Genomic DNA, 26,626 nt, shown 5'->3' on the forward strand with positions numbered 1-26,626 from the left:
TGGGTCCCAGGCGCAGGGCGAGGGGCACGGGCGCTCGTCTCCTTCTTCCCGCGCCGGTGCCTCGCGTGAAGTAGAGCAGCGGCAGGGGAGGGCAGAGGCCAAGGGGCCGGCCGGCTCCGGCGATCCCCGGCTGTGGCGTGGCCACCGGCGGGACCGCAGCGGCCAGCCGCACCCATCCGGAGGAAAGGCGGCTGCCGGGGAGGCACGAGACGGAGGGGAGAGGCGGCGCCATGGGAGAGGCAGAGAGCTTCGGGTGACGGGGTTCTTCGGCGATGCGGCCGCTCCCGCGAGGGGGCAAGGGGGTGGGGCGGCTGAGTGGGACGAGGGGAGGTCGATGTACGTGGATGAGAGGCGTGGGGACGCCTGTGGTGGCCGGACCCAAGCCGAGGCCGAGGCTGCCATGGAGGGTGACGGCGAACAACGGCGAGATGCGGCGATTCCAAAGGGAAAATGCGGCGGGGGAGGGAGGTGTGAGCTGAGGAGGAGGTCGGGGGTCCTTTATATAGGCACGGGGAAGGCTCTGGAGCATCACAAACGACCTTGAGCAGTGCTCTAATGGAGGACAGAGGCGGGGCACGACACGGGCATGGAGCTAGCGGCGCATTTATGCCGACCCACTACTAGAAACCGATACATGGAGACGCAGTCGAGCACGGGCGAGCTGCTGGACAAGGTTTGAGGTCGATACGAGGAGGGAGGAGACGAGCATAGTGGCCGGAACAAGCCAGAGCACGCCTGCAGCCATGACGCAAGCGTGATCACCACGCACACTGGCGCAAGCGGCGCTCCTTGGCGTGGCCAGCCATGTCCAGTGTATGTACCTTGGTGCCCTTAGTCTAACTGAGGAAATAAATTGGTCCAGGGGCAAAGAAGAGATTTGCACTTAGCTCCAAAAGTAAATCAGTAAGAAGGTGTTTGTAACTTGCTGTGGTTAAACCAGCTTGGTAACGTGGTAAATGTTTTGTCTGGTGATGATCACACTGTAAGGTGACTAAGATCACAAGAAATCAGATTAAGAGGAGGAGTTTAGAGGGTGGTTTCTGTAGAAAGTGACCCACTGGTCAGAAATGAGAATTTGGATGATGCACTCACATAGTTGCATCAATTGAGCTGAAAATGTTTATGGCCTAATTATTTGAAGATATTAAGATTCCCAAGGAGTTTCATGCCATTTGGATGAACCAAAATAGCACTTGCTTTGGAAAGATTTATTCTGACCAGAAACTTCGAAACATTCCACAGGGCAAATGGTCAAAGGGATTGAGCCAGAACTTGGAGGAGGGAAGATATAAGGATACTAGAAGGTCTAGAAAACTTTACAGCCATAATGGATCAAGATAAAATATACTTGCTTCACAAACTGAAATTTTGGGCAGAATCAAAGAATTGAAGATGAGCTCACATGGAGGCATGAAATGAGCTCAACTTTGGTGGAGGGATATGATATGATGATATGAGGGATCATGCAAAATGGCAACTCATTTGGATATGCCTAGCTTGTACCTCCTTCACAAAGCTTCTTTCTGGACAAAAATTTGGAAAATCATAATTAAATAATTACTAGGCAAATGAGGTTGCATTTTGGCATGTGGCAATGATATGGACATGAAAATATGTCCAAGGAGTTTGAGGTCAATTGGGCAAAGGAAAATGGCACTTGCTTCAGAATGTGCCATTTAGGGCAGAATAGGAAATGAATTATTGGAGGATTATTTTTGAACATGGCAATGAAAAGTTTTGCCATTTTTGAGCAAGATATGACCCAAAAAATTTATGAGAATTATTTGGGAATTTTAGGAGTGAGGGAAATATAGGTTGCTTCACAAGCTAGGGCAATTTGAGTTATTCCTTTAATAGAAAAGGAATATTCCAAATAAAAGAATATAGGGATTTGGGCTAGGATGAAAATGGCAGGGTCCAGGGAAAGATTTGGGAATGACAAGCCACTCTGGAAACAAAGAAGAGGGCATCTTCTTCAGTTTCTAGACCACAAAGCCATGAAAAAGAAAAACTCATGCAAAAACCTCGGAAAAACAAAAGAAAAAGAAAGGGCCAAAAATCAGGCTCTCACAAACCTTACCCCCTTAAAGAAATCTCGTCCTCGAGATTTGGTTGCTCACAGAACAAGTATGAATATTCTGACTTAAGGAAACCGTTTCCAACTCGGGTATCCTTTTTCCTTTATTGATGTTCCCACTAAATTTTATCCGACTGGCCCTGGGGTGGTTTGATTCACTGTATCTACATTCTGACAGACGTTACTTGGCTTGCTCATGCTTATATAGGCTCCAATTTCTTTTTAGATCTGCTGACTAGCTGACTGTGATTTGATTATCACGACTGAAATATATGTCCGTCTCACAAATCCAAAAGTGATTTCCGCTGGGTGTGCCACCCGGCACTGACAACCTTTCAGGTAATTATGATCAGATTTTTCTGATGAAAACTCAAGCTCTGTGTCCTTGCATTGGGTTTCTCCACTAAATGCAAGTCCTTTGGGTTCCAAGCAGTGAGTTAAAACATAACCGTTTCCTGACAGATTCTGACTCATGGCAGAAGTTTCTGAATCATCATAACTGGTTCCATTGTCGTGAGTATCGGATCCGTACCAAATATTTGATTGTCTCCTGTCGCGGCCAGCATAAAGGGTTTGGCCTGTATGATAATATCTGTAGACTTGGCTGACGTTGCTTCTGATGGAAAAATTTTGTTCACGACAGGCTATCCATGATGATTCATATTAGTGAGGACTCAGGCTTCCAGACTAATATTCCTCATGCCGATTACTCATGTTGTAGGCATATCCATGTGGATCAATACTGACTTAGACTGTCCGGGGGATCTGCACCATGGGGGTTATGCAAGAATTTTCACACCTGCATCGCTGGTCTTGCTCCTTCATTTTTGTTTTCTTGGTCTGGATCTTTGGATGAAAGAGCTGAGCCATATTGTTTCTTTGTATGACCATAGGTACTGTCGGTGCAATTTTTCAGCAATCGTAGCTTATCCTCATTTTTCTGACAGGGTAACCCATTAAATGGCAGGTTCAACACCTCTCAAGTTCTGATCGTTGGGAAATGATCATCCGAAACCCTTGCAAGAAATCGGAAATAAATCAGTAGCCACCAGAAAGGTCTTTACCACTCAGATCTGGGACATTACTGAAATAACTCAACCACGGCTCAGGAAGCCGAAACACTGCTCAGAGCATGAGACCGGGTTGATAAGAAGAAGGTGGCAGCTCCCTAAAATAGCCAAAAAGCAGCTATAGGGCTACTGTCACAAAAAGAAACTCAACAGCTGTACGAGACGGCCGAAAAGCAGCTCAGACTCGTGACAGTTGTTGAAGAGAGAAACAAAAATTGGCATCCACCCCGGATAGCTAGAAACAGATCAGTTCACAGGCGTGGTGCCGTCATTGGAGAAAAAGGGGACAAGGGCTCATCAGGATCATTTTCCAGGTTCACGGGTACTTGTATTGAGCTCATTGATGTCGTCAATCCTCATAATCCCTTTGTCACACTGCGGTGTATACTGGCTTTCTTCTATTAACCATCCTCACGTGGTTATCAGATCCTCATCCGAGTGACTTGTAAGATATTGGTGGTATGCTCATTGCATATATATGAGGACCTGACTCCCAAAACAGACGTGTATTCTGACTGATTCTTGCTTCTGACCAAAATGTTGCGGATCTGATTCTTGGGATTCACTGCCATATGCTGTCAATTCATAGCGTACTACCTTTTACCAATGTCTTACTGAGGAAGATTGGCTGGCTTGTGCTCGAAACTTTCATCGGACAGCTTGCTGAAGAAGACTGAATATCATGCTTCAGAAGCTTACCCCCTTAAAGACTTTGCCGGGGAAAGACTCAGTACCTTACGCAGGAAGTCTTCACGGTTGCTTACAGAAGAAGACAGGGTACCTTGTTCGGAAAATCATCCATGTATCGTACAGAGGAAGATAGATGAATCTTGCCTTGGAAGCTTCTCGGGTATCTTGCGAGGAAAGATTGAGTTGCTTACACCAGAAGCTTCTTATTGAGATATGCGGACCGATTTCCACATATATAACCATCTGAATATTTTTTCTATTGATTTCTTGCATGAAACGGGGTTTTGCAGGACAATCCTCCTTTCTGAGTATATGCCATATTTTTGCTTGCTTCCAGGTACATCGAGTTCCAAAATCATCCTCAACGAAAAATTAAACTTGTATCTAAGCCATACCTTTGATAATCTTCTGCCAACCTTGCACACAATTTATCTTCTTGCTGATTTAATTATCTTGTTGTGATGAGTGCACGCTAATGCAAACTTTATACTGACAGTCCATCCAGGATTTCTTTTGCATCCAGACAAGATATTCCCAATTTCACTGCAGTCTGCTGACAATTCCATTCTGTTTAGTTGAGTTTCCAAATATATGCATTTCTTGCTGACTCTTCGGGTCCAGTGTCGGCTGACGAGCAACTTTAATAGGGAATTTTTTTTAACACTAAAGGCCCAAAGAAAGGAACAAAAGAAACGACTAAAACGAAAACGCACAAGCATACTACTAATATAATTAATCAAGCAATCATCACATATTACTGCTACTCACACAATATGCATGCCTACCTAAGCACACAAATTTCGCGGAATCTCCGGTATTACGATCTAGCATCCTGTGACGATGTGCATGAGGACGAATATATGGGTGGAAGAACTGGTGTAAACAGCGCTACACCAAGTGCTAGCTTAGCCAGGTGGCAACCTGAACTAGCTCGGAGGCAACGACGTACTTGGTAATCATGCAGTGGGACACGAAGGTCGCAACCACATTATTATCAAGCGGACGGAAAAAGATCCGTACTCGTCCAAGAAATAGGATAGCGGGGAAAAGCTGAGGCTGCTGTCATTGCCCTTTCCTGATAACTGAGATCATTAAGGGTTGCCAACACGACAAAATAAAAGAACGATCCAGGATAGACGCATGTCCATCACCGAAATGATAGGCCGGACTGAAGGAAAGACATCGGTGCGATACCTGAGCACCATTTTGGCAAACAGTGTCGGGATCACTTGGCATTAATCTGTTGGGACGGAAATGACACCAAACACCGAAAGAAAAAGGAACTAGAGAAATGCAAAGGTTGAGCTGTAGTGGATCCAAACCGATGCCAGCTACACTCACCAGATAAACCGTTAGTAACAAAATAATAATCTATATGCATGCTATGCGACAAACAAATGCAGCAATCAAGTGCAACAAACAAACTGGGGTCTATACTACCGATTTCTAACGTTCGCGCGGTCTAGGGCGTCCTACAGCCAGACCTGCTCTGATACCAAGCCTGTGGCACCCCGGCTCACAGAAAACCGGAACGCCAAGTATTCCAGCCCAGAGATCGAGGAGAAGTCTTCTGGAATACGACACTTCTTAGCATAGAACAAACAAGCTCTTTATTATTACACGAATATGAGTACAAGGTCTCCGATATTACAATGAATAACATCGATACGGCGACACTCCGCCATCCTTAGTTGCTCTATGCAAGCAGCAGAACAACTCGAAGCAGCGGAATAACTCTAGCAGCGGAACAACGACGACGGTGGTGAACTCCAATCCGCAGGGACTCTGGCTGGAACGCTTATCCTAGCTCGCACGAACGAAAACCACGACAAGCAAGCAATCAAATCCGGCATGACCTGCAAACTGGCATGACACGCCAGGTCAGTACATTGAATGTACTTGCAAGCTCACAATAACCAGAAGCATTCAAGGCAAACAACAGCATGGCAATTAGAGGTTAAACAGGAATTATCATGAGATCGTTAGAATAACATGGCATGACCAACATAAACATGATACAGCTAGTACATCATTAACATATTAATCCGACAATATTAGCATGCAACATGATGACACTATATGCACCACTTTTTCTGCTCAGGCTACCTTGTAACCAACACATGCATCACTTACCAACCTCAGACATCACACGATCATCTCAGGATCAAATCAAGCTTGGTATAAACAATACCGTAGCGATCATTGAATGACCACAAGGAGCTTGATCTTTACCCACGATTCTCGCACAACATCATGAATATACAACGACTCGGTATCCTTGATACCACCGTGATCCTTACGGCGATCACAACCACGACCAACACTTGGTCTCAAACCGTGATCCTTACGGCGATCACAACCCGACCAATAAATGGTCCGTGATCCTTACGGCGATCACAACCACGAGTTGTCATTAATCAAGTTATTCTTATTACTGTTGACTCATGGTGTGACCTACTTTCGACCTTGACCCTTATCCACGGGCGCGGCTATCGATAGATTTAATATACACTCTGCAGAGGTTAGTACACTGTACCCACACTACGGAACCCATGGCCTCGCACTCCCATTCGGGTGGACCAACAGCGTTCCGACAAAACCGATCTACTGCCATGACACTCTCCCGGCCACTCCGACTCACTCCCCTCTGGGCTAAGTCATGGGTGGCCCCGTGTCTACCTCAAGACACAACGACCACCGTCGCGGCCCGTCCCACACGGGGACACGGATCCAAAAATAACTCAACAACGGGCACACAAGGTTATGTCCGCCTACCTGATCAGGGTAGCGCGCGCCCATAACCTTCCCTCGTTGGAGGCACCGGCGAGAGGCACAACAATAGACCCAGTTAGGACCGTCCCATACCGGTAAGCGTGGTTGCACTGGTCAGCATCGATTCAGCGGCACCATGACTCAGCCAACAGTTGTTCAAGTTCAATTTAATCCGGTTAACTTGAATGCAAATATGCTGAGCCATGATAAAATAACATGATGCAAATTACAATGCATGGACATGATATCAACATAATAATGATGGTATCACATACTATCCACCATATCAACAATGAATCATATCCACTGAGCATGACATACTGACTAGCATGAACATCACCAGTACATCAACATGTACTACTAGCAAGCATAAATATATGAAAGGAAATACTAGCAGGTAGAACATGATAACAGAGTACAAGACAACCTAGCACAAAAGTGAACATGCAAATCTAAACATCACCGGAACAACGATAACCATCTTTACAATAAGCAATCATTTAATAAAGATTCAAGTTGAAAACCATGGCTACTGCATGACTATCATGCAAGTGGGTATTGTGGCTTGCCTGGGGTGGAAGAAGTCACCGGGGAGAAGTGCGGTTAAGCCGCGGAAAGATTTACCGGAAACAGTTCTCTCTCGGAGGGGCTGTTTACGCGCAAGGGCAATAAGGTCATTTTCAGAGTGTCAAACCATAGCGAAAATGAAACCAATAGAACGGGCCCGACGAAACGAGGAAATAGGCTTTGGAATCACCTCATTTGGAGTTATGGTTGAAAAGTTGTGAAGGTTGGAAGAACAGGGACTAATCTGTGAAAAATAATTATCACCAACGGGTCCCTGAGTGGATAAGGCAGAAACGGATTTGATAAAATACGGTTTCTGACCCGGCAAACGAACTTCAGGCCGAAGTAGAAATTGAATATGCTTTCAGAAAAGATGAGATGTACTCCCGAGAATACGCTTCCACTTGCCACGTGGACCTGGGCCCTGGGCCACTGGCGCGTGGGTCCCAGGCGCAGGGCGAGGGGGCACGGGCGCTCGTCTCCTTCTACCCGCGCCTGTGCCTCGCGTGAAGCAGAGCAGCGGCAGGGGAGGGAAGAGGCCAAGGGGCCGGCCGGCTCCGGCGATCCCCGGCTGTGGCGCGGCCACCGGCGGCACCGCAGCGGCCAGCCGCACCCATCCTGAGGAAAGGCGGCTCCCGGGGAGGCACGGGACGGAGGGGAGAGGCGGCGCCATGGGAGAGGCAGAGAGCTTCGGGTGATGGGGTTCTTCGGCGATGCGGCCGCTCTGGCGAGGGGGCAAGGGGGTGGGGCGGCTGAATGGGACGAGGGGAGGTCGATGTACGTGGATGAGAGGCGTGGGGACGCCTGTGGTGGCCGGACCCAAGCCGAGGCCGAGGCGGCCATGGAGGGTGACGGCGAACAACGGCGAGATGCGGTGATTCCAGAGGGAAAATGAGGCGGGGAGGAAGGTGTGAGCTGCGGAGGAGGTTGGGGGTCCCTTATATAGGCACGGGGAAGGCTCTGGAGCATCACAAACGAGCTTGAGCACTGCTCTAATGGAGGACAGAGGCGGGGCACGACATGGGCATGGAGCTAGCGGCGCATTTATGCCGAACCACTACGAGCAACCGATACATGGAGACGCATTCGAGCACGGGCGAGCTCCTGGACAAGGTTTGAGGTCGATACGAGGAGGGAGGAGACGAGCATAGTGGCCGGAACAAGCGAGAGCACGCCCGCAGCCATGGCGCAAGCATGATCACCACGCGCACTGGCGCAATCGTCGCTCCTTGGCGTGGACGGCCATGTCTAATGTATGTAACTTGGTGCCCTTAGTCTAACTGAAGAAATAAATCGGTCCAGCGGCAAAGAAGAGATTTGCACTTAGCTCCAAAAGTAAATCAGTAAGAAGGTGTTTGTAACTTGCTGTGGTTAAACCAGCTTGGTAACGTGGTAAATATTTTGTCTGGTGATGATCACCCTCTAAGGTGACTAAGATCACAAGAAATCAGCTTAAGAGGAGGAGTTTAGAGGGTGGTTTCTGTAGTAAGTGACCCACTGGTCAGAAATGAGAATTTGGATGATGCACTCACATAGTTGCATCAATTGAGCTGAAAATGGTTATGGCCCAATTATTTGAAGATATTAAGATGCCCAAGGAGTTTCATGCCATTTGGATGAACCAAAATAGCACTTGCTTTGGAAAGATTTATTCTGACCAGAAACTTGGAAAGATTCCACAGGGCAAATGGTCAAAGGGATTGAGCCACAACTTGGAGGAGGGAAGATATAAGGATACTAGAAGGTCTAGAAAACTTTACATCCATAATGGATCAAGATAAAATATACTTGCTTCACAAACTGAAATTTTGGGCAGAATCAAAGAATTGAAGATGAGCTCACATGGAGGCATGAAATGAGCTAAACTTTGGTGGAGGGCTATGATATGATGATATAAGGGATCATGCAAAATGGCAACTCATTTGGATATTCCTAGCTTGTACCTCCTTCACAAAGCTTCTTTCTGGACAGAAACTTTGGAAAATCATAATTAAATAATTACTAGGGAAATGAGGTTGCATTTTGGCATGTGGCAATGATATGGACATGAAAATATGTCCAAGGAGTTTTAGGTCAATTGGGAAAAGTAAAATGGCACTTGCTTCACAATGTGCCATTTAGGGCAGAATAGGAAATGAATTATTGGAGGATTATTTTTGAACATGGCAATGAAAAGTTTTGCCATTTTTGAGCAAGATATGACCCAAAAAATTTATGAGAATTATTTGGGAATTTTAGGAGTGAGGGAAATATCGGTTGTTTCACAACCTAGGGCAATTTGAGTTATTCCTTTAACAGAAAAGGAATATTCCCAATAAAAAGAATATAGGGATCTGGGCTAGGATGAAAATGACAGGGTCCAGGGAAAGATTTGGGAATGACAAGGCACTCTGGAAACAAAGAAGAGGGCATCTTCTTCAGTTTCCAGACCACAATGCCATGAAAAAGAAAAACTCATGCAAAAACCTCGGAAAAACAAAAGAAAAAGAAAGGGCCAAAAGTCAGGCTGTCACAAACCTTACCACCTTAAAGAAATCTCATCCTCGAGATTTGGTTGCTCACGGAACAAGTATGAATATTCGGACTTAAGGAAACCGTTTCCAACTCGGGTATCCTTTTTCCTTTATTGATGTTCCCACTAAATTTTATCCGACTGGCCCAGGGGTGGTTTGATTCACTGTATCTACATTCTGACAGACATTACCTGGCTTGCTTATGCTTATATAGGCTCCAATTTCTTTCTAGATCTGCTGACTAGCTGACTGTGATTTGATTATCATGACTGAAATATATGTCCGTCTCACAAATCCAAAAGTGATTTCCGCTGGGTGTGCCACCCGGCACTGACAACCTTTCATGTAATTATGATCAGATTTTTCTGATGAAAACTCAAGCTCTGTGTCCTTGCATTGGGTTTCTCCACTAAATGCAAGTCCTTTGGGTTCCAAGCAGTGAGTTAAAACATAACCGTTTCCTGACAGATTCTGACTCATGGCAGAAGTATCCGAATCATCATAACTGGTTCCATTGTCGTGAGTATCGGATCCGTACCAAATACTTGATTGTCTCCTGTCGCGGCCAGCATAAAGGGTTTGGCCTGTATGATAATATCTGCAGACTTGGCTGACGGTGCTTCTGACGGAAAAAATATTGTTCACGACAGGCTATCCATGATGATTCATATTAGTGAGGACTCAGGCTTCCAGACTAATATTCCTCATGCCGATTACTCATGCTGTAGGCATATCCATGTGGATCAATACTGACTTAGACTGTCCGGGGGATCTGCACCATGGGGGTTATGCAAGAATTTTCATACCTGCATCGCTGGTCTTGCTCCTTCATTTTTGTTTTCTTGGTCTGGATCATTGGATGAAAGAGCTGAGCCATATTGTTTCTTTGTATGACCATAGGTACTGTCGGTGCAATTTTTCGGCAATCGTAGCTTATCCTCATTTTTCTGATAGGGTAACCCATTAAATGGCAGGTTCAACACCTCTCAAGTTCTGATCGTTGGGAAATGATCATCCGAAACCCTTGCAAGAAATCGGAAATAAATCAGTAGCCACCAGAAAGGTCTTTACCACTCAGATCTGGGACATTACTGAAATAACTCAACCACGGCTCAGGAAGCCGAAACACAGCTCAGAGCATGAGACCGGGTCGATAAGAAGAAGGTGGCAGCTCCCTAAAATAGCCAAAAAGCAGCTATAGGGCTACTGTCACAAAAAGAAACTCAACAGCTGTACGAGACGACCGAAAAGCAGCTCAGACTCGTGACAGTTGTTGAAGAGAGAAACAAAAATCGGCATCCACCCCGGATAGCTAGAAACAGCTCAGATCACAGGCGTGGTGCCGTCATTGGAGAAAAAGGGGACAAGGGCTCATCAGGATCATTTTCCAGGTTCACGGGTACTTGTATTGAGCTCATTGATGTCGTCAATCCTCATAATCCCTTTGTCACACTGCGGTGTATACTGGCTTTCTTCTATTAACCATCCTCACGTGGTTATCAGATCCTCATCCGAGTGACTTGTAAGATATTGGTGGTATGCTCATTGCATATATATGAGGACTTGACTCCCGAGACAGACGTGTATTCTGACTGATTCTTGCTTCTGACCAAAATGTTGCGGATCTGATTCTTGGGATTCACTGCCATATGCTGTCAATTCATAGCGTACTACCTTTTACCAATGTCTTACTGAGGAAGATTGGCTGGCTTGTGCTCGAAACATTCATCGGACAGCTTGCTGAAGAAGACTGAATATCATGCTTCAGAAGCTTACCCCCTTAAAGACTTTGCCGGGGAAAGACTCAGTACCTTACGCCGGAAATCTTCACGGTTGCTTACAGAAGAAGACAGGGTACCTTGTTCGGAAAATCATCCATGTATCGTACAGAGGAAGATAGATGAATCTTGCCTTGGAAGCTTATCGGGTATCTTGCAAGGAAAGATTGAGTTGCTTACACCAGAAGCTTCTTATTGAGATATGCGGACCGATTTCCACATATATAACCATCTGAATATTTTTTCTATTGATTTCTTGCATGAAACGGGGTTTTGCAGGACTATCCTCCTTTCTGAGTATATGCCATATTTTTGCTTGCTTCCAGGTACATCGAGTTCCAAAATCATCCTCAACGAAAAATTAAACTTGTATCTAAGCCATACCTTTGATAATCTTCTGCCAACCTTGCACACAATTTATCTGCTTGCTCGATTTAATTATCTTGTTGTGATGAGTGCACGCTAATGCAAACTTTATACTGACTGTCCATCCAGGATTTCTTTTGCATCCAGACAAGATATTCCCAATTTCACTGCAGTCTGCTGACAATTCCATTATGTTTAGCTGAGTTTCCAAATATATGCATTTCTTGCTGACTCTTCGGGTCCAGGTTGGCTGACGAGCAACTTTAATAGGGAATTTTTTTAACACTAAAGGCCCAAAGAAAGGAACAAAAGAAACGACTAAAACGAAAATGCACAAGCATACTACTAATATAATTAATCAAGCAATCATCACATATTACTGCTACTCACACAATATGCATGCCTACTTAAGCACACAAATTTCGTGGAATCTCCGGTATTACGATCTAGCATGCTGTGACGAGGTGCATGAGGACGAATAAATGTGTGGAAGAATTGGTGTAAAAAGCGCTACACCGAGTGCTAGCTTAGCCAGGTGGCAACCTGAACTAGCTCGGAGGCAACGATGTACTTGGTAATCATGCAGTGGGACACGAAAGTCGCAACCACATTATTATCAAGCGGACAGAAAAAGATCCGTACTCGTCCAAGAAATAGGATAGCGGGGAAAAGCTGAGGCTGCTGTCATTGCCCTTTCCTGATAACTGAGATCATTAAGGGTTGCCAACACGACAAAATAAAAGAACGATCCGGGATAGACGCATGTCCATCACCGAAATGATAGGCGGGACTGAAGGAAAGACATCGGTGCGATACCTGAGCACCATTTTTGCAAACAGTGTTGGGATCACTTGGCATTACTCTGCTGGGACGGAAATGAAACCAAACACCGAAAGAAAAAGGAACTAGAGAAATGCAAAGGTTGAGCTATAGTGGATCCGAACCGATGCCAACTACACTCACCAGAGATCGAGGAGAAGTCTTCTGGAATACGGCACTGCTTAGCATAGAACAAACCAGCTCTTTATTATTACACGAATATGAGTACAAGGTCTCCGATATTACAATGAGTAACATCGGTACGGCGACACTACGCCATCCTCAGTTGCTCTATGCAAGCAGCAGAACAACTCGAAGCAGCGGAATAACTCTAGCAGCGGAACAACGACGACAGTGGTGAACTCTGGCTGGAACGCTTATCCTAGCTCGCACGAACGAAAACCACGACAAGCAAGCAATCAAATCCGGCATGACCTGCAAACTGGCATGACATGCCAGGTCAGTACATTGAATGTACTTGCAAGCTCACAATAACCAGAAGCATTCAAGGCAAACAACAGCATGGCAATTACAGGTTAAACAGGAATTATCATGAGATCGTTAGAATAACATGGCATGACCAACATAAGCATGATACAGCTAGTACATCATTAACATATTAATCCAACAATATTAGCATGCAACATGATGACACTATATGCACCACTTATTCTGCTCAGGTTACCTTGTAACCAACACATGCATCACTTACCAACCTCAGACACCACACGATCATCTCAGGATCAAATCAAGCTTGGTATAAACAATACCGTAGCGATCATTGAATGAACACAAGGAGCTTGATCTTTACCCACGATTCTCGCACAACATCTTGAATATACAACGACTCGGTATCCTTGATACCACTGTGATCCTTACGGCGACCACAACCACGACCAACACTTGGTCTCAAACCGTGATCCTTACGGCGATCACAACCCGACCAATAACTGGCCCGTGATCCTTACGGCGATCACAACCCGACCAATAAATGGCCCGTGATCCTTACGGCGATCACAACCATGAGTTGTCATTAATCAAGTTATTCTTATTACTGTTGACTCATGGTGTGACCTACTTTCGACCTGGGCCCTTATCCGCGGGCGCGGCTATCGATAGATTTAATATACACTCTGCAGAGGTTAGTACACTGTACCCACACTATGGAATCCATGGCCTCACACTCTCATTCGGGTGGACCAACAGCGTTTCGACAAAACCGATCTACTGCCATGACACTCTCCCGGCCGCTCCGACTCACTCCCCTCTGGGCTAAGTCATGGGTGGCCCCGTGTCTACCTCAAGACACAACGACCACCGTCGTGGCCCGTCCCACACGGGGACACGGATCCAAAAATAACTCAATAACGGGCACACAAGGTTATGTCCCCCTACCTGATTAGGGTAGCGCGCACCCATAACGTTCCCTCGTTGGAGGCACCGGCGAGAGGCACAACAATAGACCCAGTTAGGACCGTCCCATACCGGTAAGCGTGGTTGCACTGGTCAACATTGATTCAGCGGCACCATGACTCAGCCAACAGTTGTTCAAGTTCAATTTAATCCAGTTTACTTGAATGCAAATATGCTGAGCCATGATAAAATAACATAATGCAAATTACAATGCATGGACATGATATCAACATAATCATGACGGTATCACATACTATCCACCATATCAACAATGAATCATATCCACTGAGCACGACATACTGACTAGCATGAACATCACCAGTACATCAACATGTACTACTAGCAAGCATAAATATATGAGAGGAAATACTAGCAGGTAGAACATGATAATGGAGTACAAGAGAACCTAGCACAAAAGTGAACATGCAAATCTAAACATCACCGGAACAACGATAACCATCTTTACAACAAGCAAACATTTAATAAAGATTCAAGTTGAAAACCATGGCTACTGCATGACTATCATGCAAGTGGGTATTGTGGCTTGCCTGGGGTGGAAGAAGTCACCGGGGAGAAGTGCGGTGAAGCCGCGGAAAGATTTGCCGAAAACAGTTCTCTCTCAAAGGGGCTGTTTACGCGCAAGGGCAAAAAGGTCATTTTCACAGTGTCAAACCATAGTGAAAATGAAATCAACAGAACGGGCTCGACGAAACGAAGAAATAGGCTTTGGAATCACCTCATTGGAGTTACGGTTGAAAAGTTGTGAAGGTTGGAAGAACAGGGACTAAGCTGTGAAAAAAATTATCACCAACGGGTCCCTGAGTGGATAAGGCAGAAACAGATTTGAGAAAATACGCTTTCTGATTTGGAAAACGTACTTCAGGCAGAAGTAGAACTATAATACGCTTTCAGAAAAGAGGAGACGTACTCCCGAAAATATGCTTCCACTTGCCATGTGGACCTGGGCCCTGGGCCACTGGCGCGTGGGTCCCAGGCGTAGGGCGAGGGGGCACGGGCACTCGTCTCCTTCCTCCCGCGCCTGTGCCTCGCGTCAAGCAGAGTAGCGGCAGGGGAGGGAAGAGGCCAAGGGGCCGGCCAGCTCCGGCGATCCCCAGCCATGGCGCGGCCACCGGCGGGACTGCAGCGGCCAGACGCACCCATCCAGAGGAAAGCCGGCTGCCGGGGAGGCACGGGACGGAGGGGAGAGGCGGCGCCATGGGAGAGGCAGAGAGCTTCGGGTGACGGGGTTCTTCGGCGATGCGGCCGCTCCGGCGAGGGGGCAAGGGGGTGGGGCGGCTGAGTGGGACGAGGGGAGGTCGATGGACGTGGAGGAGAGGCGTGGGGAGGCTTGTGGTGGCCGGACCCAAGCCGAGGCCGAGGCGGCCATGGAGGGTGACGGCGAACAGCGGCGAGATGCGGCGATTCCACAGGGCAAATGAGGCGGGGGAGGGAGCTGTGAGCTGCGGAGGAGGTCGGGGGGTCCCTTATATAGGCACGGGGAAGGCTCTGGAGCATCACAAACGAGCTTGAGCAGTGCTCTAATGGAGGACAGAGGCGGGGCACGACACGGGCATGGAGCTAGCGGCGCATTTATGGCGAACCACGACGAGCAAACGATGCAGGGAGGCGCAGTCGAGCACGGGCGAGCTCCTGGACAAGGTTTAAGGTCGATACGAGGAGGGAGGAGACGAGCATAGTGGCCGGAACAAGCCAGAGCACGCCTGCAGCCATGACGCAAGCGTGATCACCACACGCACTGGCGCAAGCGGCACTCCTTGGCGTAGCCAACCATGTCTAGTGGATGGACCTTGGTGCCCGTAGTCCAACTGAAGAAATAAATCGGTCCAGGGGCAAAGAAGAGATTTGCACTCTAACGTGATTAAACCAGCTTGGTAACGTGTTATATATTTTTTCTGGTGATGATCAAACTCTAAGGTGACTAAGATCACAAGAACTCAGCTTAAGAGGAGGAGTTTAGAGGGTGGTTGCTGTAGAAAGTGACCCACTGGTCAGAAATGAGAATTTGGATGATGCACTCACATAGTTGCATCAATTGAGCTGAAAATGGTTATGGCCAAATGATTTGAAGATATTAAGATGCCAAAGGAGTTTCATGCCATTTGGATGAACCAAAATAGCACTTGGTTTGGAAAGATGTATTCTGACCAGAAACTTGGAAAAATTCCACAGGGCCAATGGTCAAAGGGATTGAGCCACAACTTGGTGGAGGGAAGATATAAGGATACTAGAAGGTCTAGAAACATTTACAGCCATAATGGAGCAAGATAAAATATACTTGCTTTACAAACTAAAATTTTGGGCAGAATCAAAGAATTGAAGATGAGCTCACATGGAGGCATGACATGAGCTTAACTTTGGTGGAGGACTATGATATGATGATATGAGGGATCATGCAAAATGGAAACTCATATGGATATGCCTAGCTTGGACCTCCTTCACAAAGCTTCTTTCTGGACAGAAACTTTGGAAAATCATAATTAAATAATTACTAGGCAAATGAGGTTGCATTTTGGCATGTCACAATTATATGGACATGAAAAGATGTCCAAGGAGTTTGCGGTCAATTGGGCAAAGGGAAATGGCACTTGCTTCACAATGTGCCATTTAGGGCAGAATAGGAAATGAATTATTGGAGGATTATTTTTGAACATGGCAATGTAAAGTTTTGCCATTTTTGAGCAAGATATGACCCAAACAATTTATGAGAATTATTTTGGAATTTTAGGAGTGAGGGAAATATAGGTTGCTTCACAACCTAGGGCAATTTGAGTTATTCCTTTAATAGAAAAGGAATATTCCCAATAAAAAGAATATAGGGATTTGGGCTAGGATGAAAATGACAGGGTCCAGGGAAAGACTTTGGAATGAAAAGCCACTCTGGAAACAAAGAAGAGGGCATCTTCTTCAGTTTCCAGACCACAAAGCCATGAAAAAAAAAACTCAGGCAAAAACCTCGGGAAAACAAAAGAAAAAGAAAGGACCAAAAATCAGGCTGTCAGAAGGAGTACTAGCAAGATGCTTGTGCGTTGCATGGAAGGTCAAGATCTTGTGGGGGAAAAGGATGAACGAGGGAAAGCCTTATCTGCAAATGTGGAGAGGAGTGCGGGTAAATTGTCATAGTTTCCTTCCTATCCGGTAGATATAGATCGGACGGCCTATATTGCAGGATGACAGGCACACCATCATCACCAACTCTGCTTTTTATTGAACCGAGACAAATCTAACATGCGAAGTAAAATAAACACATAGGGTCTATACATACACAATTTATCTTAGGCACTCCAATAGTACGTCCACTACACATTCACGCATTTCACATCTTTCTACATATACGGGAACCTACGAAAGGGTTAACGTAAATTGCCTCTCTCTCTCTCCCCTGATTTTTATGGTGGTGGGCCCCTCCCTCCCCCAATCTACAATCAACAGCTCACACGTTTCACATTACGTTAATTACGCAATTGGGATTACGTAGGTGTAGCATTACTCGTCCTAAAAACCCAACTAAGCCAACCTACCAGCATATCGCGCGGGAAAAGACCCGGCCACACCATTTTAGTCGGGATTACCGGATTACTAGTAGTATTATCGATGGAACGCGCGAAGCAACAATTTTTTTTGAGGGGGCGAAGCATATACTTTAAAAGGAAAAAAGGCGGTACACTCACAGCACTCGTGTCACGGTCGCATTGCACCCCACACACGTTCGGTCCTGCACATGGCTCACGCAAACGGAACGCGCTTCGGCTTGCCTCTTCACTGACACGTGGGCCTGCACTTGGAGAAACCGACCATGCGCCAAACTCCCCCCGCCCACCGCGCAAAAATCCTCCCCCTCCCACCCAAAAATTCCCCCCAAATCCGATTCAACCGCCCTTCGGCCAACTAGCCAATAATATTCCCCAAACCCCCCTCCCCCACGTCCCCCTCCACTCCATTCGCTCCGCCAAAGCCGCCCTCCCCACCATGCCGATACGTCGGCGCCGCGGTTCATCGAGGGGACGCACGGCGATCCTCCCGCTCCCATAGTACGCTCTCGTAGACTGCCATCCTCTAGCCACGCCGCCACCGCTGGCTACGTTCTTGTGGAGGCGCACGGCGGTCAGCGCCGCCACCGCTGGCGACGTTCGTGTGGAGACGCACAGCGGTCAGCTTCTCCCACGGTACGCACATTCTATATTGAGGCCCCGTTAATGTCGGTGTAGCGCCGAATGTTAGCTGATAGACGCTGTTAATCTCACTGTTTGCCGAAGTAGTTTACAGTCAATATGCTCTGCTTAAGAAGCTTCCTTGCCAAGGCGGATTAGTTGCTAAAATATCCTGCCATATATTTATTGTGACGTAGATTGCCATGGTCTAGTAGCCAATCTGTTAGGTGAAATAGCTCTACACCGTTTTATACTCGATCTTTGTTGCTGCGATGCCCTTCGATAGTTCGATGGCTGTGTGCTCGGCCTCATTGACTGCTGAAACAGCCTGCCATAATTTAGCACTCAAATATGTTTGCTGAATTAGCTTTACATATATTTCGTTACTTAGATCTGCTCGTCCAAATATCTTGCCATAGCTTTAAACATCGACCTAGGTATTTTTTCTGGACTTCATAAAAAAGCATATATGTTTTTCCTATAATATATAGTAGAAGAACTAATTTGGATGTCTAACAGATGGACATGACTTGGATAACTTCTGCTCGATGATTCTCCGCTGCATATGTCGAGGGGGTTGAAAACTTCATGAACTTTATCAGAGCTGAGTACGGTGGTCCGAAATCAGATGAGCTCTACCCGTGTAGCAGTTGTATGAATTCAGTTACAAGACCCCAGTCAACTGTGCAAAGTCATCTACACTTGTATGGGATGTCAGTCACATATACTAGGTGGGTTCATCATGGTGAAACTGTGAACGTCAGTGTTATTGACTACGTGGAAGCAGCAGATCACCATCTTGATCTGCCTGATGCTCAGGTGGAAGAGGAGGAGGAGGTGGTGGTGGCGGAGCCAGTGAGTTTGACCAACATTGAAACAATGCTACGAAATGCTCGTGCATTCCGTGAACTTTCCCATGTAGAAGAAAAATGGTGGGCCCGCATGTTGGAACAATGCAACGTGGCTGTCACCCCAGGAAATGAGCTGCCAGTATTCTCAGCTATGGTCACCTTTCTTCAGGTGAAGACATCTGAGCGGATGACCAAAAAATCATTCGATGCGATGTTGGCTGCTTTCCGCAAATCTTTCCCAGGCGTATGAGCTGCCACACACCTACAGTAAAATGAAGAATTTCCTTCGTGCAGTTGGAATTGGATATGATATGATCCATGTTTGTAAGCATAATTGTGTTCTGTTCTGGAAGGATTATGCCAACTTAAGTGAATGCCCGAAATGCAAATCATCAAGATGGAAAGATGGCGATGCTGTGAAGAGGATTCCTCATAATGTTCTGAGACATTTTCCAATTATACCAAGATTGTAGAGGTTGTTTCATGATGCTGAAACAAGAGAGGATGTACTGTGGCATTCTAGGAACCAGGAGTACAGAGATCAGAATGTAATGAGCCATCCATCTCATGGTAGTGAGTGGAAAAGCTTCAATCATAAACAAAAAAAGTTTGCTGCTGACCCGAGAAACATTAGACTTGGCTTAGCTTCAGATGGGTTTAACCCATTTGGCCACCAGAGCGCCACATATGGCATGTGGCCAGTGCTTGTTATCCCTTACAACATGCCTCCAAATGTCTGCACCAAAGAATCAAACTACATGATGGCCTTGCTCATCCCAGGTCCAAAAAGTCCAGGAAAGGATTTTGATTTGTTCATGGAGCCTCTTATGGAGGAACTTCAACAACTATGGAGGGGTGTTCTCACTCGAGACCTATATAGCATCCCACCAGCTGATTTCTTTCTGCGTGTTGTTATAATTTGGTGCATCCATGATTATCCGGCTTTGGGCACTATGTCAGGGTGAACGACACATGGTTATAATGCATGTGTTCGTTGTGATAGGAATCCGCTGTCATACGCAATACTTAGCAAGATCTGTTAGATTGGACACCGCCGTTTCCTTGCCAAGGACAAGCCGCATCCTAGAAAATACCGAAGACATGTGTTCAATGCAAAGCATGAAAACCGTGATGCGCCAAAGAGGCTCACCGCCGATGAGTTGCAAGTGGAATTAGAGAAGGTCAGGCATATTACACCAGGAAACCATCCTGGTAATGGTAGCGGGAAAAGGAAGCATGGCAGGGAAGAAGAGAGATTATTGTTTACCCGCAGGTCCACTTTGTGGGACTTGGAGTATTGGAAAGATTTTGATCTGCGGCATAATCTTGATGTGATGCACATCGAGAAAAATATATGTGACAACATTATCGGCACACTTCTTAATATTGAAGGCAAGACAAGAGATACCTTAAAATCTAGGATTGATTTTGACACACCTGGGTATCAGACAGGATTTGCAGGTGCAAGATGAAGGTAAACCACCGGATATGGCACCAGCTGTGTACGTCTTGGACAAGGTAAAAAGAAAAGAATTCTGCGAGGTCCTGTCACGTGTGAGATTCCCACACGGATTTGCTTCCAACCCTGAAAGGAGAGTCAGTGCAGATGAAACAAGGTACAAGGGTTGAAAACTCATGACTGCCACGTCCTACTTCAAATGGTTTTACCTGTTATCCTTAGAGGATTGGGCCGCCCTGACTTATACAGAGCAGTTGCAGAGTTGGGACAATTCTTTAGGGAACTCTGCAGTAGAAATATCAGGATAGATGCTTTGGAGTGTCTTAGAGACAAGATACCAACTATCCTATGCGACCTTGAGAAGATATATCCTCCAGCCTTCTTTGATGTGATGGTGCATTTGGCTGTTCATCTACCTGATGAGGCACTACTCAGAGGTGCAGTACAGTATGGCTGGATGTACCCTATTGAAAGGCGGCTAGGCAGTTTCAAGGGCTATGTTAGGAACAGAGCTAGACCCGAGGGTTCCATTGCAGAGGCCTACATTGCTACAGAAGCGTTGACATTCTGCTCAAAATACATTGAAACAGCTGATCAGCTTAGCAAAGAGGTGGGTGAAGACAATCCCGGGCTCAATGTTTTCGATTAATGTGTTCGAGTTACAGGGAAGAGTTGACAAGAGGACAAACCTCAAGATTTGGACAAAATGGTTTGCTATGTGTTGAATAACTGTCCTAAGATACTACCTTATATCAAGTAAGTGCAGTACTGCAACTTATACATTGTAATCTACTAAAGTTGCAGCACATTCTTATATATTTAGATGTTTGACGCGATCACTATGTTGTCCAGCATCTACAAAAAGGAGTTACAGCCGCAAAATCAAAGAAACATTGACAAACTGGTTATGGCAGGATTTGAAAAATGGTTCAAGAGCCATGTAAGCTTTTGAATTGCACTATCAGTTTTTTTAATATATTGAGTACATAAGATGATCTGCTTGTCTATTTTCTAACCATAGGTTAAGAAGATGCGGGAGGATGGGCAGGCAGTTGATGATGCCCTTTACTCACTAGCAATTGGTCCTGATACTCGGGTTAGACATTATGAGCATGGATAGGTATGACAAAGAGACAACTGAAATGTATGCTAACATAACAGACATTGTTCAGTTGCAGTATATCTCCAATTTCGAGGATCATCGATGTGTGGTTCTGTTGTGCTGCCGTTGGTATAACCTGTTTTCCAGGATCGCAAAACCCAGAGCTGATGATTATTTCAAATCCATCAATGTCAAGGCGGCGTACCAGACCAACGAGCCTTTTATTTTGGCAATTCAAGCAACATAGATATTTTTCTTGGAAGACACATTTGCACGTAGCGATGACTGGAGAGTATTGCAAAGGTTTGAGTAGAGGAATTCGTTTAATGAAGTTGCACAACAAGATAATGCTTACACTGCTCCTGATGTACAAGATAACACAGATGTTCCTAATATCTTTGAGAACCATCACGTCAATGATGCCGGCGAAAAGATTGCCTGTCGTGCTGTGGACATACAAGAGTTGATCAAGAAGAAGCCAACGTTCGAGGACGTTGAGGACGAAGAAGAAGATGACACTGTGGGGAATTATGATTCAGACTGATACACATGGCGAAGATGTTGACGCTGCTGCTGCGGATGATGATTACATTGCTTTTGTCGTATTTGCCTGTCAGAAGACGTTTTTTTTATCTACTATGTGAAATTGTGTTTGCTATGACAACTGAAACCTGATGAACATGTTGTTTAGTATTTTGCTGTGAGAACATCACTTGTTATGTATGCTGATTTGTGTTTGGTGATTGTATGACAACTAAAACATGATGACATTGTTGCTTAGTTGTACTCATATTTGGCTGTGAAACTTGAATTTGATGACATAGTTTGCTGTTGGACTGCAATTTGCTCGACGTCTTCGAATGAGAACAAAGCTGGCCCGACAGGGCCTCTGCTATTTATTTATTTATGAGCAAAAGGGGATACCCCGTGATTTCCGTTAATAGAAATCATTAGATGTTCACAACACTACGCCCAGCCTGCTACACAGGTTTCATTCATTACTAGTTTTAGCAAAGTGCTCATGTCATAGCCACTGAATACATCACGAGTGCTACATACACTGCAAATAAAGAGACAATCATCCTACAGAGCACATCGATTTTCCCATTATCTTCACATGCTCTTTCATCTCCTCATTGCTGTCAAGGCCGTTCAGCAGCTGTTGCCTGGCCATGATCAGAGGAACTGCATCTTTAACCTTCTGCTCTGCATCTTCCTCTTCTGCCGTTCCTTCAGTTACTTGTTCAACACCCCAACCTGCTGGTATTGGGATTCCTCAGCTAACCAAATAATCAGCGTAGTTGCATTCCCCCACATCAGCAACTACCCAGAAATACAAATCACACGAATCTTCCCTTTTTTGCATGAATCAAATTGGAAGATCATCAACCAAACTATTAAAAAAATCAGCAACTGAAAGCAGTAGAACAACACTTAAACATATTATTACCCCATGATTCGGGCATTTGTAGAAGACTCGGCCAGGGTTGAGGATTGTGGTTGAGACGCGACCGATGACTCTGCGTGATTTGCAGTAGTGGCACCACACCAACGGCAGCGGGTTGCGATGAGCAATCAGCTGCAGTGCGCGTGCCGACGGGGGTGTGATGAGACCCACACGCGATGGTACGGGTGGCGACTTGGCGCATATCTGGTTGTTGCCTGCTGAAGAGCAGGTGGACGAGCAGCCATCGGACATGGTTGCTGCGGCCAGAGCTTCTGATGCTAGGCAGAGTAAGTAGAGAAGAGGTGAAGCGAACGTTGGATATGTCAGTTTCATTACTTGCGAAGTAGCTTAGCACCATATATAGTCGTAGTCTAGGTTTGGATTCGAACCAGCTACAGGAGCACATCTCTCTTTTTTCTAAAACTCGGCAACGTCTCTTTACTGGTACACTAGCTTGTTCTGTACGCCTTCCCAAGTCTTTGATTTTCTTTCCATTTTTTCGCGAGGAAGGAAGGAGGACAAAATTGAGAGTTCTTGGTACTCGAACCCAAGACCTCTCGGTTGAAAACCAAGGGTGCTAGTCACTTATGTAGCGAACGTTCCCTGGGAGGAGGACGGCAGACGAACGCATTGTCCTTGCAGTTTTAGTTGCAACACAAGATCGAACGGTCGCAGTTTCGGGAATGTTATCAGGCCAGTGAGCCCAGTTTTTCTTTTCTTCCTATATATAAAAAAGTATGCTACTTGGTGTCGGCTTAGTCAACAAACGATTGTGCCAACCTTGACCGTTAGATTGACATTCAACGTCTATCGTGTTTCTTCAGTCTCTTCTTCCTCGAGCCGCCAAAGCCAAACCAGCGCCGGCGGGACCGCCTGCTCCCGCCTCCCACGGCTGGCTGTGCTGCCGCGCACGCATCGTGGCCACATCGCACCCTAAAACTCTGCGCATCTTCCCCGGCTCCTGTTCATTCCCGTCCGAGGCCTCACCATCGTCCTCCGCCTTGGTTCACTCGCCGCGGCGCCGCCCTCCGGTGTTGTCAACATGGTCAACAACCGAGAGGAATAAGGAGATGACTGTACATGGTGAGGATGACAGTAGGGACATAGCAGCGCGTGCAGTAAATTTGTTTTTTCGGGACGGAGAAGGGTATCAACTGGGTTGTGCGGGATCCGTGGCCCGTCTATCCCAGGCTTTTATTTCATATGTTTAGCACATGACCAGCCCAGTTTGTTCTTTTCCTTTCTGAAAATGGCTAGCCAGCTATTTTGTTTTTTGCAGAATAACCAACATAGGCCTACTTGCTTTTCTATGCCCTGCTGGGCCTTAAATCTTTCAAGACGAGGAGGTATGCATTTTGCCAGAAAATGGGCTATAAGTAATAAGAAATGGGCTATAAGTAATAATAAATGGGCTGTAAAATGAAAAAAATACAGCAAACAGGCAATTAGTTCCAAAATATTGTTTTCTTTCAGATTTTGATATTTTCAATTTCATTGTTTTTGTGCGGGTAAAATTTCATTGAATTTAAATTAAGGTATATTTAGATTTAAAATTAATTTAAATCTGGCTAGAAATTTCGGGTTGTATGCTGTTTGGGATAGATTTGGAGGCTGACTTGTGGGTCTACTAGGTTGACGTGTACTTTGGCTTTGTCAACTTAGTCCACAAACGATTCTAGCAGCAGTGACCGTTGGATGTTAATCCAACGGCCGTGCTGCTTCTTCAATATCTGATATTCTTGCTCCAGCCGCCCAAACCAGCTCCGGTGGGACTACCTGCTCCCGCCTCCCGTGGCCGGCTGTGCTGCCGCACAGGCCGCACCGCCCCACCCTACTTCATTGCTGGCCAGGCCATTCCTCTACTCACCCACACCTCCTGTTATTTTCTGGCGACGGCAGCCGGACCAGTAAACCCTCGTACTCCCCACCGCGTGGGCTACCATTGTCGAGTCTTCCCCGGCTCCATGTCGTTCCCTTCCTAGGCCTCGCCGTCGTCCACCGCCATGGTGCTCTCGGCGCGGCCTGGTCAACATGGTCAACTAACGACATCCATCAGACGTGGACTGTACGTGGAGAGGCTGACAGCTGGGTCCACGGCCGCACACAAGGAAATGCCTCCTTATTACGCGCAAAATAATGATTCCTCCACCTGACAGCTGGGACCCACCGGAAGGGCCTCTGTATTTTGTGAAAAAACGTTCCCCCCGCTGACAGGTCGGACCCACCAGCTATATCTTCACACGCAAGGGAGTGCCTCCTTATTACGCACAAAAAAATGAATACCCCCTGCTAGCTGGGACCCACCATAGTGGGAGGATGACTTGTGGTCCAACTAAGTTGACGGGGATGGAGGGCTTTGTCAACTTAGTCAATATGAAAGATTCTAGCTCGAGTGACCGTACGATGTCCATCCAACGGCCGTAGTGCTTCTTCAACCTCTGGTCTTCTTGCTCCAGCCGCCCAAACCAGCGCTGGTCGTGCCGCGTGCTCCTGCCTCCCGTGGCCGGCTGTGATGCCGCGGAGGCCTCACCGCCCCTACTACTCCCACCGCTGGCCAGGCCATCCCTCTACTCACCCACACCCCCTGTTATTCTGCGGCGACGGTAGCCTCACACCGCAGCCGAACTAGTGAACCCTCGTACTCCTCTCCGCGCGGGCTTCCACTGCCGTGTCTTCCCCGGCTCCGTGTCGTCCCCTTCCTAGGCCTCGCCGTCGTCCACCGCCCTGGTGCTCTCGGCGCGGCGTGGTCAACGTGGTCAAGGAACGACTTCCATCGGAAGAGTACTGTACGTGGAGAGACTGACAGCTGGGCCCACGGCGGCCGCAAGGAAGTGCCTCCTTATTACGCGCAAAATAATTATTCCTCCACCTGACAGCAGGGACCCACCGAACGGGCCACCGTATTTCTTGAAAAAATGTTTCCCCCCTGACTGCTGGGACCCACCAGCTACATCTTCGCACGCAAGGAAGTGCGTCCGGGCAAAAAAAAATGATTCGCCCCCCTGACTGCTGGGACCCACCAGCTACATCTTCGCACACAAGGAAGTGACTTACAGTCGGGACCCACCTGGTCGAAGCATACGTAGCTTTGTCATTCTGGTCGCGAACGTGTATGTACATACTGGTCGATGTAGAGGCGCGCACGTGTCGTAGTAGAGGCACACACGTAGCATGTACACGTACATACAATGGCCAGGGTGCAAGAAAGAAAATACGGCCACATACGTACATACGGGCGGGGTCTCGAACGCCTACTCACGCATACGTACGGCCAGGGCTCATGTACATGGCTGGGTCGGAATGGAGAAACTGTGTCGTCGTCGTGTTCATGGGGAGGCAACGAAATACGTCATATTCATCGGGAGGTAACGGAATGCGTCATGTTCATCGGGAGGCAACGGAACGCGTGGGAGCCAACCGGCTTGGACGGAACAGGCGATGGAAACGAGGCCTGGCGTACCGCAGAACGGAGGAAACGGCCTTGTGTTCGACTGGCCACGTTCGAAACGGGATCCTGTTCATCGGGAGGGGTC

At 46.7% G+C, this 26,626-nt stretch overlaps 1 pseudogene; it reads left to right on the top strand.

The window, feature by feature from the left end:
• Positions 1 to 634: 634 nt before the first annotated feature.
• LOC109753290 (very-long-chain 3-oxoacyl-CoA reductase 1-like) overlaps positions 635 to 26,626 on the top strand; it is a 178,228-nt pseudogene continuing 152,236 nt past the window's right edge.

Source organism: Aegilops tauschii, chromosome 7 (genome assembly GCF_002575655.3).
Source record: "Aegilops tauschii subsp. strangulata cultivar AL8/78 chromosome 7, Aet v6.0, whole genome shotgun sequence".
Taxonomy (NCBI): Eukaryota; Viridiplantae; Streptophyta; class Magnoliopsida; order Poales; family Poaceae; genus Aegilops; species Aegilops tauschii.